We start from the raw sequence: 18615 nt of genomic DNA, 5'->3' as shown, positions 1-18615 counted from the left end.
AATTGTATTTGCTAATATTTTGTTAAGGATTTTTGCATCTGTATGCATGAGGGCTATTGGTCTGTCATTTGTTCCCTTTGTTTTGTTTTGTTTTTGTTTTTTTGGTACTGTCTTTGTATGGTTTTGATATCAGGATAATACAAGCTTCCAAAAGTGGATTTGGAAGTGTTCCCTTCTCCGTTCTATTTTCTGGAAGCCATTGTGTAAAAATGCTGTGAATTCTTCTTTAAACATTTGGTAGAATTCTGCAGTGAATCCAGCTGGGCCAGGAGAGTTCTTTTTAGGAAGCTTTAAACTTATGGATTCAATTTCTTTAATAGTTATAGGGATCTTCAAATGATCTATTTCCTGTTGAGTGAGTTGTGGTAGTGTGTGTTTTTTGAGGATGTAGTCCATTTAGTCTAAATTGTCAAATTTACGTGTGTAGAGTTGTTCACAGTAGTCACTCATTATTATCCTTTTGATGTCTGCAGGGTCTGTAGGGATAGCCCTTGTCTCATTTCTTACACTGGTAATTTGTGTCTTCTCTCTTGATCTCTTTTGGGAGGTTTAGGTTAGTCGTACTAGAAGTTAGTCAATTTTATTGATCTTTTCAAAGAACCAGCTCTTAGTTTCAATGATTTTTTTCTTTCTTTTTTTCAGTTTTACTTCTTTCTGCCCTTATTTTTATTATTTTCTGCATTCTGTTTGCTTTGGGTGTATTTTACTCTTTTTTTTCTCAGTTCTTGTGGCGAGAGCTTAGATGCGTCATTTGAGACGTTTCTTCTTTTCTAGTGTATGCACGTGGCGTATTAAATTTGCCTCAGCACACTTCAGCTGTGTCTCACACATTTTAATATGTTGTATTTTCAGTTTAATTCGGTACCATGTGTTCTTAAATTTTCCTGTAGACTTTTCTTTGATCTGTAGATTGTTTAGAAATGTGCTGTTTAGTTTCCAAATGTTTGGAGATGTTCCAGTATCTTTCTGGTATTAATTTCTAGCTTGATTCCATGTGGTCAGAGAACACACTGTATGATTTTGATTATTTTAAATTTGGTAAGGTTTATTTTAGGCTCAAGATATGGTCTATCTTTGTTTATGTTTCATGGGCACTTGGCAAGAGTATGTACACTGCTGTTTTTGTGTGGCGTGTTCTATAAATGTGGCTTAGATCCTGCTTGTTGGTGTTACTAAGTCTTCTGAGTCCTTGCTGACTTTCTGTCTGGTTGTTCTGTCAGTTGTCGAGGTGGGTGCTGAGGTCTCCATTTACAGTTGTGCATTTGTCTCTTCTTCCTTACAGTTCTATTGGTTTTTGCTTCACATATTTTTTGGCTCTGTTGTTGAGCACATACAGGCACACCTCATTTATTGAGCTTCACTTTATTGTAGATAATGCGTTTTTTCACAAATTGAAGGCTTGTGGCAACCCTGCATAGAGCAAATCTATTGGCGCCATTTTTTCCAAAAGCATTGGCTCACTTTTTGTCTCTGTGTCACATGTCGTTAATTCTTGGAATATTTCAAACACTCCTAAAAGATTATGGCTTGTTGAAGGCTCAGATGATGGTTAGCATATTTTAGCAGTAAAATATTTTAAAATTAATGTATGTACATTGTTTTAGACATAATGCTATTGTAGCACAATTAGTAGACTGCAGTATAGTATAAACATAACTTTTGTATGCACTGGGAAGCCAGAATATCCACGTGGCTTCCTTTACTGTGACGCTCATTTTATGGTGGGGGTCTGGAGCGAAACCCAAGGTACATGCCAGGTGTGCCTGTGCGTGTGTGCTGTTGCTGCGCCTTCTGTAGACTCTGTTATTACATGTTCCTCTGTGTCTCTTACTTGCTGCGAAGTCTACTTTATCGATGTTACTGTAGTCACTCCAGCTTTTGTTTGATGAATACGTGCATGATGTGTCTTTTTTTTGTCTTTTTACTTTCAACTCGCCTGCACCATCATATTAGAAGCGAGCTTCTTATAGACAGCATAGAGTTGGGTCATGTTCCTCCATTACGATGTTACTGTAGTCACTCCAGCTTTTGTTTGATGAATACGTGCATGATGTGTCTTTTTTTGTCTTTTTACTTTCAACTCGCCTGCACCATCATATTAGAAGCGAGCTTCTTATAGACAGCATAGAGTTGGGTCATGTCCCTCCATTACGCCAATTCTGTCTTTTATTTGGTTTATTTAGACCATTTCCGTGTAATATAGTTGTCGCTCTGTTGGGGCTTAAGTCCACTATTTTATTTTTTGTTTCTGTTTGAGCTCTCTGTCTCTTATTTCTTTGATTTCTTTTTCCTGCCTTCCTGCGGGTTATTTGAACGTACTTTAGAACTCCATTTTGATTTATCTACAGTATTTGTAAGTGTATCCTTGCAGAGGATTTTTAGTGGTTGCTCTGGGTACTGCATTATATATACATAATTTATCCCAGTCTATTGGTATAGTTTTACCAGTTTGAGTGAAGTATAGAAATCTTATGCAACGTATGTCCCATTATCCTCTCCAATTTATAGTGTGATTATCTTAAGTATTTCCTCTACATGTATTTATTTATTTTTAAAATTTATTATTTTATAATTTTGGCTGCGTTGGGTTTTTGTTGCTGCACGCGGGCTTTCTCTAGTTGTGGCGAGCAGGGGCTACTCTTCGTTGCGGTGTGTGGGCTTCTCATTGTGGTGGCTTCTCTTGTTGCGGAGCACGGGCTCTAGGCACACGGGCTTCGGTAGTTGTGGCACGCAGGCTCAGTAGTTGTGGCTCGCAGGCTCTAGAGCTCAGGCTCACTAGTTGTGGCGCACGGGCTTAGTTGCTCTGCAGCATGTGGGATCTTCCCGGACCAGGGCTTGAACCCGTGTCCCCTGCATTGGCAGGTGGATTCTTACCCACTGCGCCACCAGGGGAGCCCCTCTACATGTATTTAGAACTGCATCAGAGTGTGCTATAATTTTTGTTTCACCCAGAAGCATAGTTTAGAAAACATAATTTAGGAAACTGTATCGTATTGATATTTACCCTTATTTTTATTCTTTCCATTCTCCTTCCTTCCTTATGGTCAATGATTCCTTTTTTTCATCATATTCTTTTTATTTAGAGAACTTTTTAAAGTCACTCTTTGAAAATAGGTTTGCTGGGACAAATTCTCTTAGTATTTCTTCATCTGAGAATATCCTGATTTCTCCTTCATTCCCGAAAGATATTTTTGCTGGGTACTGGTGTCTAGGTTCACACTTCTTGTCTTTCAGCATTTGAAAATATTGTGCTACTTCCTTCTGAACTCCATGATTTATGATGAGAAATTCACTGTCCTTTGAATTATTTTCCCTTATAGGGATGTGTTTCTCTGGCTCTTCTGAGTATATATATATATATATCCACTTCTATTACGAAAGTTTTCAGAGGATAGTTGGGTAGGACAATGAACACCGTATATGTTCCACCTAAAGTCAATAAATTTTACTTTTGCAATCTTTTTCCTTCCTGTATTATATATTTTGCTGTGCCATTTAAAAGTTGTAGGTATTATGAAGTATCATCCCTAGTGTTCTAAGAATAAGGGTACTGGCCTATGTAGCTATAATAACATTATCATACCTAAGAAAATAATTCCATTATCACCTAATTTATTCCATTTAAAAATTTCTAATTGTCACAATCAAGATTTTTTCTGGGCTTCCCTGGTGGCGCAGTGGTTGAGGGTCCGCCTGCCGATGCAGGGGACACGTGCTCGTGCCCCGGTCCGGGAGGATCCCACACGCCGCGGAGCGGCTGGGCCCGTGAGCCATGGCCGCTGAGCCTGCGCGTCCGGAGCCTGTGCTCCGCGACGGGAGAGGCCACAACAGTGAGAGAGGCCCGCGTACCGCAAAAACAAAAACAAACAAACAAAAAAGATTTTGTTTTTAGTTTTCAGAAGTTTGACTATGAGGTATTTTGTGGATATCTTTGAGTTTATTTTGTTTGGGAGTCACTCAATAGGTCCTTGAGGCTCCCTCCTCCCCCCCTTCTCTTCTTCTACTTCCCCTCCCCCCACTGCTCCTCCTCCATCTTGCAGCCTAATTTCTCTCTGTCGTTCACGTTCATACTGTACTGTTATTCAGTTCATTGACTCTTTCCTCTGTTCCCTCTCTTCTGCTGTCGAGCCCATCCTCTTAGCTTTGTATATTGGTGATTGTAGTTTCAGTTATAAAAGTTTCATTTGATTCTTTACATCGTTCATGATACTTTCTATTTTTTTGGTTTGTTTCAAACACGTTTGCAATTGTTTGTGGAAGCAATTTTATCACTGCTGCAGAATCTTTGTCAGATAATTTTAATATCTCCGTTATCTTAGTGTTGGAATCTACTGATTGTCTTTTTCGTTCAGTTTGAGATCTTCCTGGCTTTTTGATGCATGAGTTTTGATTGAAACCTGGACGTTTCCACATGTTTTTCTGAGACTCTGGATCTTATTTAACCCTGTGTTAGCTGAGTCTCTGATCCTGACCCATAAGAGGCAGGGGTCTTCTGCCTTGTGACTTCTACATGGGGTGGATGTCCCAGTTCCCTACTCGACCTTCATTGGCAGGACCCCTCATTACTGCAGGGAGGGGGTAACACTCCCACTTTACAGACTGGAGGCTGAGGAAGCTCAGAAATTTGTTCTGCAGGAACCAGTAAGCATTCCAGCTAGACTGAGCCGAAGTCCAAGCTCCTAACCACTAGCTACCCTGACCCTCAGGATATGCAGGGGGAGTAAAATTGACCCTAAAAAGAGGGGTCTGGGGCTTCCCTGGTGGCGCAGTGGTTGAGAGTCCGCGTGCCGATGCAGGGGACGCGGGTTCGTGCCCCGGTCCGGGAGGATCCCACATGCCGCGGGGCGGCTGGGCCCGTGAGCCATGGCTGCTGAGCCTGCGCGTCCAGAGCCTGTGCTCTGCAATGGGAGAGGCCACAACAGTGAGAGGCCCGCGTACTGCCAAAAAAAAAAAAAAAAAAAAAAGAGGGGTCTGATGGCAGTGACCTGGAGGCATCTCCTCCTGGGGTTTCCATGGCTGCGGCGAGTGAGTGTCCTGGGTCACAGTGACCTCGCTGGTCGGAGCTTTGCTGCACTTGACCAAAGTAGTAGGCCTGTTTCCAGCTGGACAGAGCACTTCAGGCAGTCTAAGGGCACAGTATCCACCTGGGGGACATCTTTTCCCAGCACAGATTGGGGGTGGCGATGGTCAGGGAGGGGCTGTAGAGCATCCCTACGATGGTCACCCACTGTGCCCCAGAGAAGCTGGTGGCCTGGAACCCTTTCTGTCCACTCTGTGTGGTCCCCACCTGTCTTGTAGCCCTATTTAGGCTGGGGAGGGTGATCACATGTGGCTGGACTTCCCTGTGCTTTGGGCAGTGACTATGACAACGTCTGTTGCGTGTGAGGCTGACCTCAGCGTGAGTCAGTGTGTGTCACTGTGTGTAACCACGTGGGGCACGAGGCACTGGGCCACGTCCCAGCTGCACCTCTTGGGTTGTGAGCCTGGACCCGTGGATGTGCTGTCTGAACCTCAGTTTCTTCCTCTGTATGGTGGGGCTAATGGTGCTGACCTCCGAGAGTCCCCGGCACGTGGTAGACAGCCCATGATGTTGTTATTTGAATGAGATGTGAATGTCATGTTCTCTGGCATGGCGGCCCGCACATGCCAGGCCTGGCCCTTCTTCAACCCTGCCTGGGGTCTCTGGGGTTTGGAGCAGGCTCAGGGCCTCTCGTGCAGGGGGCCTGCGCTTCATGCTCAGCCCAGGCTGGGGGGTGGGGTGGGGAGGATGGAGGAGGCTGAGGCATCTTTGGCTGAGACCCACAGGCTGTCGCCATGGCAACAGCCAGCAGCCTCCTGGGCAAGAGCCAGCACCTGGAAAGTCAGTGACAAAGCAGTTCCTGGAGATGGTGCTTCCCCTGCCATGAGTCTGCCCTCAGCTCCCGTGTCCCCCTGGGCCTGACTGGGGGACTCGGCACCTGCCCAGCGGGAGCCAGGACTGGGGCGAGCAGGTGCTGCTGGCTTCCCGTGGAGCGCCCCCTCGGCCCCCCTCCATGACGATAGTAACAGTCCCCGGGGATGCTGCTGCTGCTGTCCCTGCCACTGAGTGCTGGTGGGTCCCGATGCTGCCGGGCGCATCTCCTGAGCGTCATCTCGTAGCAGCGTCGCCGTAGCCACGGGACCCTCACGCTGGCGCTTCCATGTCTCAGGTGAGGGACCGGACAGGCCGTGCCTTCCCTGTGACCAGGAAGACCCAGGCTTGGACTTAAACCCCGGCCACCTGCTCCAGGGTCCTGGGTCTGGTGTTCCAGGGCTGAGGTCCTCCCAGGCAAGCCCTGTGGAGCCCGGGGTGCTCACGTCTGGGTGGAGAGGACATGGCACCCCAGCCCCCTGCTCGGCAGGGCGAGCTCCCTGAAAGGGGCTGAGCGACACCCCTGAAACGCGTCCCTCCTGGGGCCCCAGCAGGGTCGGGACCCTGCTCAGCTCAGCCAGCTTGGAGCCAGAGCCACCACTGCGGGGCCCACAGCATCTCAAGGGGTCGGGTGGCCCCTGCACCCCAGGCCCTTCTTGCTGATTTGTTGCCCAAGCTGAGGTGTTTTTGAGAGTCAGAGGGCCACCAGTAGCAGTTGTGCGGGGCCCGCAGTCCGGACTGAGGGTGTCCTGGGTGTCTCGCTCCTTTGCTGACTTGATGGACTGGGAGCCTCAGGGGGAGCTCCCAGCTTGGCCGGGGGAAGGGCAGAGGACGACCCCCATCCCCATCGTAAAACAGATGTTGAAAGGCAGGGTGACCTTCTAGCCAGTATGTTCCATATGCGGCTACAAAGACCCAGCCGAGACCCCAGAGTCTGGGTGGGTGGGGGGTCCCCGGGTCAGGGTCAGGGCCCCAGGCCAGCACTTTAGCGGGTGTTGCCACCTCTCCCCACCCCACGTGGCCGGGAGCACCCCCAAACAAGGTGCCCGTGAGGGTGGGACTCCACACAGGGACTGGCTGATGTGTCTGCGCTGTGTGGGCCTGGTATCTGTGGTCCAGGCAGTGTGTCCATGGCTCCTGCTGCCCACACTGGGCGCGTGGGTACCCGTGGGGCTGTGTGTCTGAGCATGTGCCACGCGCCTGTGCGTCCCCAAGTCCTGGCCATGTCTTTACGCCGTGTTGCTCCATGTGCCGGGGTGGCCTGGGCCTGGGGGTTGGGCTACAGTAGTCACTAGCTGGGTGAGTGTGTGCTCTGGGGCCTGAGTCCCTGCGTGTTTTAAGTAGTTGTTACTATAATTTGCATAAAACTTGCCTTCTGCCCTTCTTTTATGTACCAGCGTATTGAGGTAGAATTCACGTACCACAATATTCATCCTTTTATAGCGCACAATTCAGTGATTTTCGGTATGGTCTCAGAGTTGTGCAACCATCACTACAACCTAATTTTAGAGCATTTCCATCTCCCCATTCGTAGTCACGCCCTGCGGCCCCTCCCCACCGGCCCCAGTAATCACTCATCTCCTGTTTGTCCCTGTAAACGAGTCTGTCTGGACACTGAATGTGATGCCATCGTGCAATGTGTGGCCCTTTGTGTCTGGCACCTTTCACTTAGTACAGTGTTTCTAAGGTTCATCCATGAATCGGTTCATCTGTTTCTTTTAACGTTATTTCACAAACACATTAGGTCTGATGCGATGTGTTATTATGTGTAATGAGCACCCAGGGTTCCACTGTCATTGCACACGAAGATGGTTCTACATGAGTTTTTAAAATTATTTTTTAATTAATTAGTTAATTTATTTATTCATTCATTTATTTATTTTTGGCTGTGTCGGGTCTTCGTTGCTGCGCACAGGCTTTCTCTAGTTGCGGCGAGCGGGGGCTGCTCCGTTGCAGTGCGCGGGCTTCTCATTGCAGTGGCTTCTCTTGTTGCGGAGCATGAGCTCTAGGTGCGTGGGCTTCGGTAGCTGTGGCATGCGGGCTCAGTAGTTGTGGCTCGCGGGCTTAGTTGCTCCGCGGCATGTGGGATCCTCCTGGACCAGAGCTCGAACCCATGTCCCCTGCATTGGCAGGCGGATTCTTAACCACTGCGGCACCAGGGAAGTCCCTCTACGTGGGGTTTTGATCTCAATAGTGTGATGTCTATCTTTGTAACCCTGGTTTCTGAATTTTTCATTATTTTGATGGGGCAGATTCCTAGAGCAGACTGACTGAAAGTGTTTAGACGTTTCATGGCATTTTATTTTGCCAAGTTGTGTTACAAGTGGGACGCATTAGTTTACATTCCCACTAGTTCTATTTAAATCATTAGTTCAATATCAACTTCACCACCACTGGGGGTTACGTTTCTAAAGCTCTCGCTAATGTATCGGGTGTAAAGTCCACTTACAATTGTTGCTGTTTCATCTTTCGTTTCGGTGACTGATGGTTTGGATGTGTTTGCACGTTACTGAATTGTGTTTACTTTTATGAGTTATATGTGTGGATTCTTTGCCGTTTAGTTTTGGAAACGTCAGGGCTTCTTCACTAACATTTATTGAGCACGTACTTCCTACCAGGAGCCTTGCTGGGTGTGGACTGAGAAGGAAGGTCCCCAGCCCTAAGCCAGCCCTGCCCTCCCTGCAAGGCTGACCTCCTGCCTTGCTTTCCAGGATTTCCTAGAGCCTAAGACTTTGGGAATAGTAGTCACCAAAGTCTTAGGCTCTAGGAAGTAGTAGGATGTATGCTATAATTACCCTTTTGTTATTGTTGTTAATATAACATCTTTAATTAAAGTACCTCCAAGTTATTTTATTATTTTTAAAATGTCAATGGAGGGTACACGTTTTCCTTTTCTGTATAAATAAAATATATTGATTTTCTCACTTTAAAATGCTCATATTGGAAAGAGTAAAAACAGTGACCCACAATCCCACCGTCCTGAGATAACCACTATTAATATTTTGAGCTACTTCCTTCTGAGCCTTTTCTATGTGTAAGTTTTTAAAATACACAGTTGGTATCATACACCAGGGGCGTAGGAGCAGGCTGCCTCGTCAGCTGGGCAGGGTTGCCCACGATGCCATGCGAGGGGTCCCCAGCGGGCACCCTGCACACAGGGGCCTGGTGTCTGAGCATCCTCCACGACTGAGCATGTGCTGAAACACGGTTCTTCTGCCGTGTGGACTGGCCCCAGTCACCTCCTTACTGTTGAGCATTTAAGTTATCTCCAATTTTGCTTTTATAGAAAAGACCAAAATACACACATACACCTGTGTCACACCTCTGATTATTTCCTTGGGAGAGATGCCTAGAAGTTGGACGACAATAAATCATATTAAAAAGTTCTTCACTCTCCTGTCACTTGCTTATGCTTCCTTTATCACATATTTAAGTGCTTTTGTGTGTGACACAAAAGCTGCTTCTGCTTTGATTTGAACCCATCTGGCCTGTGGTCTAGCTGTTGAGCTCAAAGTGGCATTTCAGTATCTCATGAAACAAAACCTTCTCTCTTTGTTCTTCTTTTCTGAATATTTCTTTAATTTTTTTGCCTATTTAGTTTTCCAGGTGACTCTGAAATCATGTTGCTGTAGTCCAAAGAATTCCTTTTGGGAGGTTGTTTCAATTATTGAGAATCTCTAAGTCAATTTGTGGAGAATCAAAATCCATGTTTTTCTGCCCATCCAGGAGTAGCATGTATCTTAACATGTGTTCGACGCTCCCCTCTAGGTAAATAAAGTCTTGTAGTTTTTTTGGTGTAGGTCACTCACATTTTTTTTTTTAAATTAGTTATTTATTTATTTATTTATTTATTGGCTGCGTTGGGTCTTTGTTGCTGCTTGTGGGCTTTCTCTAGGCGCGGCGAGCGGGAGCTACTCTTCGTTGCGGTTCGCAGGCTTTGGGCGGGGGCTACTCGGCTTCTCATTGCGGTGGCTTCTCTTGTTGCAGAGCACGGGCTCTAGGCGTGCGGGCTTCAGTAGTTGCGGCATGCAGGCTCAGTAGTTGTGGCTCGCGGGCTCTAGAGTGCAGGCTCAGTAGTTGTGGCGCACGGGCTTAGTTGCTCCGCGGCACGTGGGATCTTCCTGGACCAGGGCTCGAACCCGTGTCCCCTGCATTGGCAGGTGGATTCTTAACCACTGAGCCACCAGGGAAGTCCCGGTCACTCACATTTTAAAGTTATTCCTCAGTGGTTTGTGTGTGAGGCCATTGTGGTTGAGCAGTTTTGTTTCATCAGATTTCCGACTGGCCACGTTTGGTCCCACTTCGGCTTTGGGGAATTTGCGCTCTCGTCGTGCTCCCGGGCTTGGCCCCTGCAGGCCACTCTGAGGGGACTTGCGCTGGTCTCTGTTTGCTGATTGATGGTGAGCTTGCAGCCAAGTTTTGTTTTTTTTCCAGCCCCGATTTCTCAGCACTGTCATGACAATATCTAAAGGTTGTTGTTTTTCTATAATTGCTCTTGTGCTGTACTTTTCTCTGCTTTCTGTCCTCTGTGGAAGTCGGGGGTGGGGGGGAGGGTGAGACTTGCAAACCTGCAGGAAGGGGTTCAGGGTGATGTTCCTGACCAGCGGCCCGCACAACTTGAGTGGGTGTCAGAATCACCTGCAGGGCTTCCCTCAGTCCTGGTGCCGGGCCCACCCTCCGAGGGCCGGTGGGCGGGGCCCAGAGTTCACACCCGCTGCTGGTCCTGGGATGGTGCTTTGAGAAACTCTGCTCTCGACCAAGTTCCTGGGAGTTTTATCATTATCTTCCAGAAATACTTATTTTATCTATTCCTTCCCTTATGTCTTATTCATATTCTGTTATGTTAGCCAGAACTCTTGATAGAAGATTAAATGAGATTTATGATTTAAAAGGAAATCCTTCATGATACATGTGGGTTTGTTGGTACTCTTGAGAGTGGATTTTGTGCATAGAAAATTTTTAATTTCTAAAAATCATCATTCAGTTCATTAACATGACAAATCCAAAAATGTAATTCCTTTAAAGAAACTTTAGATTCAGTTTGTGACAACATGGATGGATGTTGAAGGCATTATGCTAAGTGAAATGAGTCAGACAGAGATAGACAAATACTGTACTTATATGTGGAATCTAAAAGAAACACAACCCACCAAACTCATAGGAAAGGAGGTCAGATTTGTGGTTCCCAGAGTGGGGATAGAGGGTCGGGGAGGGGGAACTGGAGGAAAATGGTCAGAAGGTACAAACGTACAATTTACAAGATACATAAGCCCTGGGGATGTGATACGCGGCGTGGTGACCGTGGCTCACACTGGATATGATCTACAGGAAAGCTGCGGAGACAGTAGATCCGAAGAGCTCTCATCACAAGGAGGAGATGGTTTTTCTTTTTTTTCATTGTATCTACATGAGATAATGGATGTTAACTAAGCCTGTTGCGGTAATGATTTCGCAATATATGTAAATCAAACCACCATGCTGTATGCCGTAAACATTTATAGTGACGTATGTCAGTTGTTTCTCAATAAAACTGGAAAAAATATTAACTGTTTTTAGATTCAGCTTATGAAAAATTATATTTATACATTTTGCAATTTTTAACAATCACTTTAAAGGAGACTCTAAGTAGGGTTTTTATTCCATTTCATAAGCTTAATGTAAAACATTTAATATTTCATTTATAAATTTATTGTAACTGGACTTTCCTAAGTACTTAAGTTCTGTATATCCAGCTAATTAGAGTGTAAACATGGTGATTCATACATTTGCTTAAATGTTGCAATACTGTTTACAAACTTACGAAGTTTTCAACTTAAAATCACACGTCTAGGGCTTCCCTGGTGGCGCAGTGGTTGATGCAGGGGACACGGGTTCATGCCCCGGTCCGGGAAGATCCCACATGCCGCGGAGCGGCTGGGCCCAGGAGCCATGGCTGCTGAGCCTGTGCTCCGCAACGGGAGAGGCCACAACAGTGAGAGGCCCGCGTACCGCGCAAAAAAAAAAAAAAAAAAAAAAAAAAATCACACGTCTAAATCAATTCTTCCATTACATTTAAAAATTAGAATCACAGGGCTAATGTGATGCTAAACGCAGCCCTGTTTAGCGTGTTAATGTGTTCTGATAAATTCTTTTAATCCTAACACTGTACTGTTAACACAGAAGGTTTGATTTTCATAAACATTCCTGTATTTAATTCTGATTCTTCCTAGGAGTTTAATATTGCTGATCCACTAAGGAAACTGTCATCTTAGAACAAATGAAACTGAATTTCCTTCCCTGGTGGCTCCCGGGTGGCCTCCTCGGAAAGCTTTCCCAGGCAGAATGAGGACGGCCCCTTCCCTGAGCACTGGTGTCGTGGCAGGACCTCTCACTCACAGGGTCTCCAGCCCCAGTGGCTGTAGTTAGGTTGTGGCAGGACCTCACTCACAGGGTCTCCAGCCCCGATGTCTGTAGTTAGGTTGTGGCAGGACCTCACTCACAGGGTCTCCAGCCCCGATGTCTGTAGTTAGGTTGTGGCAGGACCTCACTCACAGGGTCTCCAGCCCCGATGTCTGTAGTTAGGCTGTGGCAGGACCTCTCACACAGGGTCTCGCCCCAGTGGCTGTAGTTAGGTTGTGATTTACTCCATGGGGCTGCTTTCATCAGTTGGGTAAATCTTGTGTTTTTATGGTTCTTACGACTGTAGACATTCCTGCCTGGGTCTGAAAACTTTTGTATTCTTCATTAAAAAACAAAAAGTTGTTCTCCTGTCCCACAGGCCCGTGACAACAATGCCATGGCAAAACGAGTTTCTGTATCGCACGTGTCTGCCAATGGCGTGACTTCTCAGGTCATTTTACTGACATGTCAGGGTTGTGACAACCCTGTGAATGTCATGATGCCTGGGAGACAGGAAGCCATAGGCGGAGGGAGGGCTGGCTTTTCTTTCTGTGTGATTTGTCTCCTCCTGGGAGTGGCCGTGGAGCTTCTCCAGTGCCCTTCACCGTCCGGATTGTTTCTGTCTTTTGCGGGCAGCATGCCCGTGTGTTGTTTTAACATGTGCGTTCCCCTCCCTCACACCTCCCTGTAAATGGGCTCTTAGCTTTGGAGATTTGTCTTAGAGAAATAAAACATGAGATACAGTTGAAGTCTTCTGATTACAATCCCTCAACCAAATTCTCCTTTCTTTATCTGTCCTTCTCTTTCACCTTTTGGTGGCAACAACTATCCTGATTTGTGTTCATTATCCAGTGCGTGTGTGTTGCGGGGAGGGCTTCCAACTTGTACTAAATGTGTCCCTATTGATAAATAATATGCAGTCTTGTTTGCATGGTTTTAATTGTTTGAGTGTGTATATGCATTTAAACCTAGACACATAATTGTTTCACAACTTGCCTTTTTACCCCTTCACATTGCTTTAAGCATTTCCATGTTAATACGTGTAGTTTATTTAATTTCACGTGCTCATCATATTTTACTGCAGTGATGTTCCATCGTATGCATGGACCACATTCATGTTTTCTCTCTCTGTGCGATGAGCAGTAGGTGATTCCTGTCTTTCACTATTAAAGACAGTGCCACAACTAACATGCCTGTGTACATTTCTGCAAACGTTTGGGAGGCCAGTCTAGTCCATATGTTCATTTAAACATTTCCTAGAGGTGGTCAAATGCTCTCCGGAACGATTCTACAGTTTTCTCTTCCACCAGCAGAGCTGCTGTTCGGTATCACCAGCTGTAACACTGTTTGCTAAACAGGATGTGGAATGGTCTCTCTTTGTTTAATTTGAATTTCCCTGATTGCCGGTGGTTTTGAACATCTTTTCTCTTTTGTAATTTGCTTATTTTTCATACAGGTTATGTGTACTTTTCATCTGAATGTATAGGAATTCTTTATGTATTCCGGGAACCAGTTCTGTCAGCTTTTTGCATGGCAAGTGTCATTTTCTTTTCACTTTCTCTATAGCTTTTGTAGTATAGTTTCAATTTTATTGTAGTCAGATTTATCAGTGTACCACTTTATGGTTTGCCATTTTTATGTGTTCTTCAGAAACCCTTCCTTAACTCATAGTCATAGAACTGTTCTCATGTCTTTTTGTTTTGTTTTTCCAAAGTTTTGAAGTTTGCTTTCTGCACTGAGGCCTACTTTTATTTTCCAACTTTAAAAATTGTGGCAAAATACACATAACATAAAATTGAGCATCTTAATCACTTTTAAGTGTGCAGTTCAGCGGTATTAAATACATTCATAATGTTGGGTAGCTATCAGCTCCGTCCATCTCCACAGCTCTTTTCATCTTTCACATATGAAACTCTGTCCTCATTAAACAACAACCCCCATCTCTCCCTCCCCTCAGACCCTGAGAACCACCATTCTGCTTTCTGTCTCTACGATTTTGACTACTCTAAGTATCTCATAAAAGTAGAATCCTACAGTATGTGCCTTTTTTTGTGACTGGCCTATTTCATTTAGCGTACTGTCTTCAGGGTTCATCTAAGTTGCATTATGTATTAGAATTTCCTTCCTTTTTAAGGCTGAATAATATTCCATTGTTTGTATATACCATAATTTGCTCCTTCGTTCATCCACTGATGGACACTTGTGTTCCTTCTATGTTTTAGCTGTTGTGAATACTGCTGTTATGATCCTGGGTGTAACAAATAAATCTCTTTGAGACCTTGTTTCATTTCTTCTGGATATATACCCAAGAGTGGAATTGCTGGATCATATGGTAATTTTATGTTCAACTTTTTGAGGAATCACTGTACTGTTTTCCACAGCAGCTGCACCATTTTACATTCCCATCAACAATGCACAAGGGTTTTTCTTTCTTCACATCCTTGCCAACACTGTTATTTTCCTTTTTTTTTATAATAATAGTCATCCTAATGGGTGTGATTGGTATCTTATTATAGTTTTTTGTTGTTGTTGTTGCTTTGTTTTTGCGGCACGCGGGCCTCTCACCATTGTGGCCTCTCCCATTGCGGAGCACAGGCTCCGGACGCACAGGCTCAGCGGCCATGGCTCACGGGCCCAGCCGCTCCGCGGCATGTGGGATCTTCCCGGACCGGGGCACGAGCACGTGTCCCCTGCATCGGCAAGCGGACTCTCAACCACTGCGCCACCAAGGAAGCCCTCCTATTATAGTTTTGATTTGCATTTCCCTAATAATTAGTGATGTTGAGCACCTTTTCATGTGCTTAATGGCCATTTGTGTATCTTTTTTGAAGAAATATACATTCAAGTCCTTTGCCTGTTTTTAAATTGGGTTTTTATTGTTGTTGAGTTGTAGGAGTTCTTAATATATTCTGGATATGAATCCCTTATTAGATATATGGCTTGTGAATACTTTATCCCATATTCTGTAGCTTGTCTTTGCACACTCTTGATAGTGTCCTTTGATGTACAAAAGTTTTGTAAAATTTTGATGAAGTCCAATTTTTGTATTTTTTCTTTTATTGCTCAGGCTTTTGGTGTCACTTCCAAGAAATCATTGCCAAATTCAATGTCATGAAGATTTTCTCTTGTATTTTCTTTTGAGTATTATAGTATAAGGTCTTACATTTAGAACGTTGATCCATTTTGAGTTGCTTTTTGTATATTGCATAAGATACGGGTCCAACTTAATATTTTTGCATGTGAACATCTAGTTTTTCCAGCACAATTTGGTGAAAAGACTGTCTTTTCCTCTTTGAATGGTCTTGGCGTTCTTGTTGAAAATCAATTGACTGTGTATGTAAGACTTCGTTTCTGGGTTATTATTCTATCTGGATAGTTTTGACTATCCAGAGTCCCTTGAGAGTCCGTATGAATTCTAGGATGAGTTTTGCTATTTCTGCAAAAAATCTCTTCGGAATTTTGGTCGGTATTGCATTGAATCTGTAGATTGCTTTGGGTATTGACGTCTTAACAGTATTGTTTTCCAATCCATGAACATGGGATGCCTTCCTGTTTGTTTAGTGTTCTTTAATTTCCTTCACCAGTGTTTTGTAGTTTTCAGGGTACAAGTCTGTCACCTCCTTAATTTTATTCTTAAGTATCTTATTCTTTTTGATGCTATTATAAATGGATTTTTAAAAAATATCCTTTGTTGGTTGTTCATTGTAAGTATATAGAATACAACCTATTTTTTTGTGTTGACTTTATATCCTGAAACTTTACTGAATTCATTAGTTCTGGTAATTTTTGGTGGATTTTCTACAAATTTAGGATTTTCTACATATAAGATCTGTTGAGATTTTTATTGGAATTTCATTGAATTTGTGGGCTAATTTGGGGAAAGGGACATATAAAAATGTTGAATTGTCTCATCTATTAATACGGTTAATCTCTATTATCTCTTTGCTCTTCGTGAACGTTTTATGACTTTTATTATCAAGATATTGCACTTATTTTATTGAGCTTATTCCTAGATACTTTATAGATTTTGTTGCTATTATAAACAATATTTTGTGTCAGCTTTATCGAGATGTAATTCACATACTATAAAATTCATACTTTTAAAGTGTACAATTCAGTGATTTTCAGTGTAGTCATACAGTTGTACAACCATCACCACTAATTTTAGAACGTTTTCATTACCCCAGGAAGGAGTCCCACACCCATTAGAATAAGAGCTTTTAAAATTTGCATTTTCTAATAGTAAATGAAAACAATTTATTTTTGTATATGTGTTTGGTATTTCATAACCTTGCTGAACTTTCTAATTCTACTAGTTTTGCTGTACTGTATATGCTTTTGGATTTTCTATGTAGAAATCACATTATCTGTGAATAAGACAGTTTGTTTCCTCCTTTCTAAACTTTTTTTTTCTTTTTCTTGTCTTTTTGCCTTGGCTAGGGCCTCCATATGATATAAATGGTATATTTGTGTTATCCCTGAATTTAAAGAGAAATGCTCCTAATGGTTTTTAGTAGATACCTATTGTCACTTTAAGGAATTTCCTGTTCCTAATTCTCTTTATCATGAATGATACTGAAATGTTAACCAATAAGTTTTCTGAAAATTTTAACATGATTATATGGTTTTTATATTGATTTTCCATGTGGTGGATTACATTAATAGTTATTCTACTATTGAATTATTCTTATGTTCCTATGACAACTCAGTTGGCCATTATAAACTCTTAACATATGTACCTTTGAATTTGATTTACTCTAATATTTTATTTAAAATTTGTGTTCATGATTGAGATGTGTATAAATTTTTCTTTTTCTTTTTTTTTTTTTTTGTGGTACGCGGGCCTCTCACTGCCGTGACCTCTCCCGTTGCGGAGCACAGGCTCCGGACGCGCAGGCCCAGCGGCCATGGCTCATGGGCCCAGCGGCTCCGCGGCATGTGGGATCCTCCCGGACCGGGGCACGAACCCACGTCCCCCGCATCGGCAGGCGGACTCTCAACTGCGCCACCAGGGAAGCCCCCTTTTCCAGTCTTTAAAAAAATTTTTTTAATTGAAGTATAGTTGATTTACAATGTTGTGTTAGTTTCAGGTGTACAGCAAAGTGATTCAGTTATACATACATATATATCTATTTTTATCAGAATCTTTTCCCTTATAGGTTATTGCAAAATACTGAGTATAGTTCCCTGTGCTAAACCGTAGGTCTTTGTTGGCTATCTGTTTTATATATAGTAGTGCGTATATGTTAATCTCAAACTTCTAATTTATCCTTCCCCCACCTTTCCCCTTTGGTAACCATAGGTTTGTTTTCTATGTCTGTGGGTCTATTTCTGTTTTGTATGTAAGTTCATTTGTATCATTTTTTTAGATTCCACATATAAGCAGTATCATATGATATTTGTATTTCTCTGTCTGGTTTACTTCACTTAGTATGATTATCTCTAGGTCCATCCATGTTGCTGCAAATGGAATTATTTCATTCTTTTTTTGTAGCTGAGTAATATTCCATTGTATAAATATACCACATCTTCTTTATCCACTCGTCTGTCCATGGTTGCCTTCATGTCTTGGCTATCGTAAATAATGCTGCTATGAACACTGGGGTGCATGTATCTTTTTGAATTATGGTTCCAGTCTTTTTTTTTTTAAACATCTTTATTGGATGGTTCCAATCTTGATGTCAAGATTATACCAGCATCATAAAATGAGTTGGGAGCTTTTCTTGTATTTTTATTCTCTAAAACAGTTTGTATAACACAGAGTTTTCTGTTCTCTGAATGTTTGTAAGAACATACTTGTAAAATTGTCTGGATCTGATCTTCTGGCAGAGGGAAACTGAATCCAAATTAATTCTTGTAAATGGTCCAAGATTCTGGTCCCCTGCCTGCCCACCTGTACAGCCATATCCCCTTGAGTGCAGGCAGATCCTGTGGGTATGATGAGATATCACTCCTGTGGTTAGGTTATGAATCAGTTGACTCTGAGTTAACCAAAAGGGAGATTATTTGGGTGGGACTGATCTCATCAGGTGATCCCTTTAAAGGGACTGGGCTCTTCCTATAGTCAGAGAGTTTAGAAGTGTGAGAGGGACTGTTGAGGGGCCAGGATCTGAGAGTGGCCTCCAGGGGCTAAGAGAAGTCCCTGGCTGACAGCAAGGCAAAGGGACTCCATTCCTACTGCAAGGAAGGGAACTCTGCAGACAACCTGAAGGGGCTGGAAAGCATCACTTTCCCTAGTTTAGCTTCCAGACGAGGATGCAGCTGGCTGTTCCTGAGACCTGCAGCAGAGAATTTAGCCACGATGTGCCCACAGAACAGTGAGCTAATAAACGGGTGCGATTTCAAGT

At 43.6% G+C, this 18615-nt stretch overlaps 1 protein-coding gene across 11 annotated transcripts in view; it reads left to right on the top strand.

The window, feature by feature from the left end:
* Positions 1-18615, top strand: part of CACNA1B (calcium voltage-gated channel subunit alpha1 B) — a 194711-nt gene that overhangs the window by 16859 nt on the left and 159237 nt on the right. The window lies entirely within an intron of this gene.

This window comes from Pseudorca crassidens, chromosome 7 (assembly GCF_039906515.1).
Source record: "Pseudorca crassidens isolate mPseCra1 chromosome 7, mPseCra1.hap1, whole genome shotgun sequence".
NCBI classification, from domain to species: domain Eukaryota; kingdom Metazoa; phylum Chordata; class Mammalia; order Artiodactyla; family Delphinidae; genus Pseudorca; species Pseudorca crassidens.
Note: the sequence above shows the minus strand (reverse complement) of the source record. Positions and strands in the feature narration are given on the sequence as shown.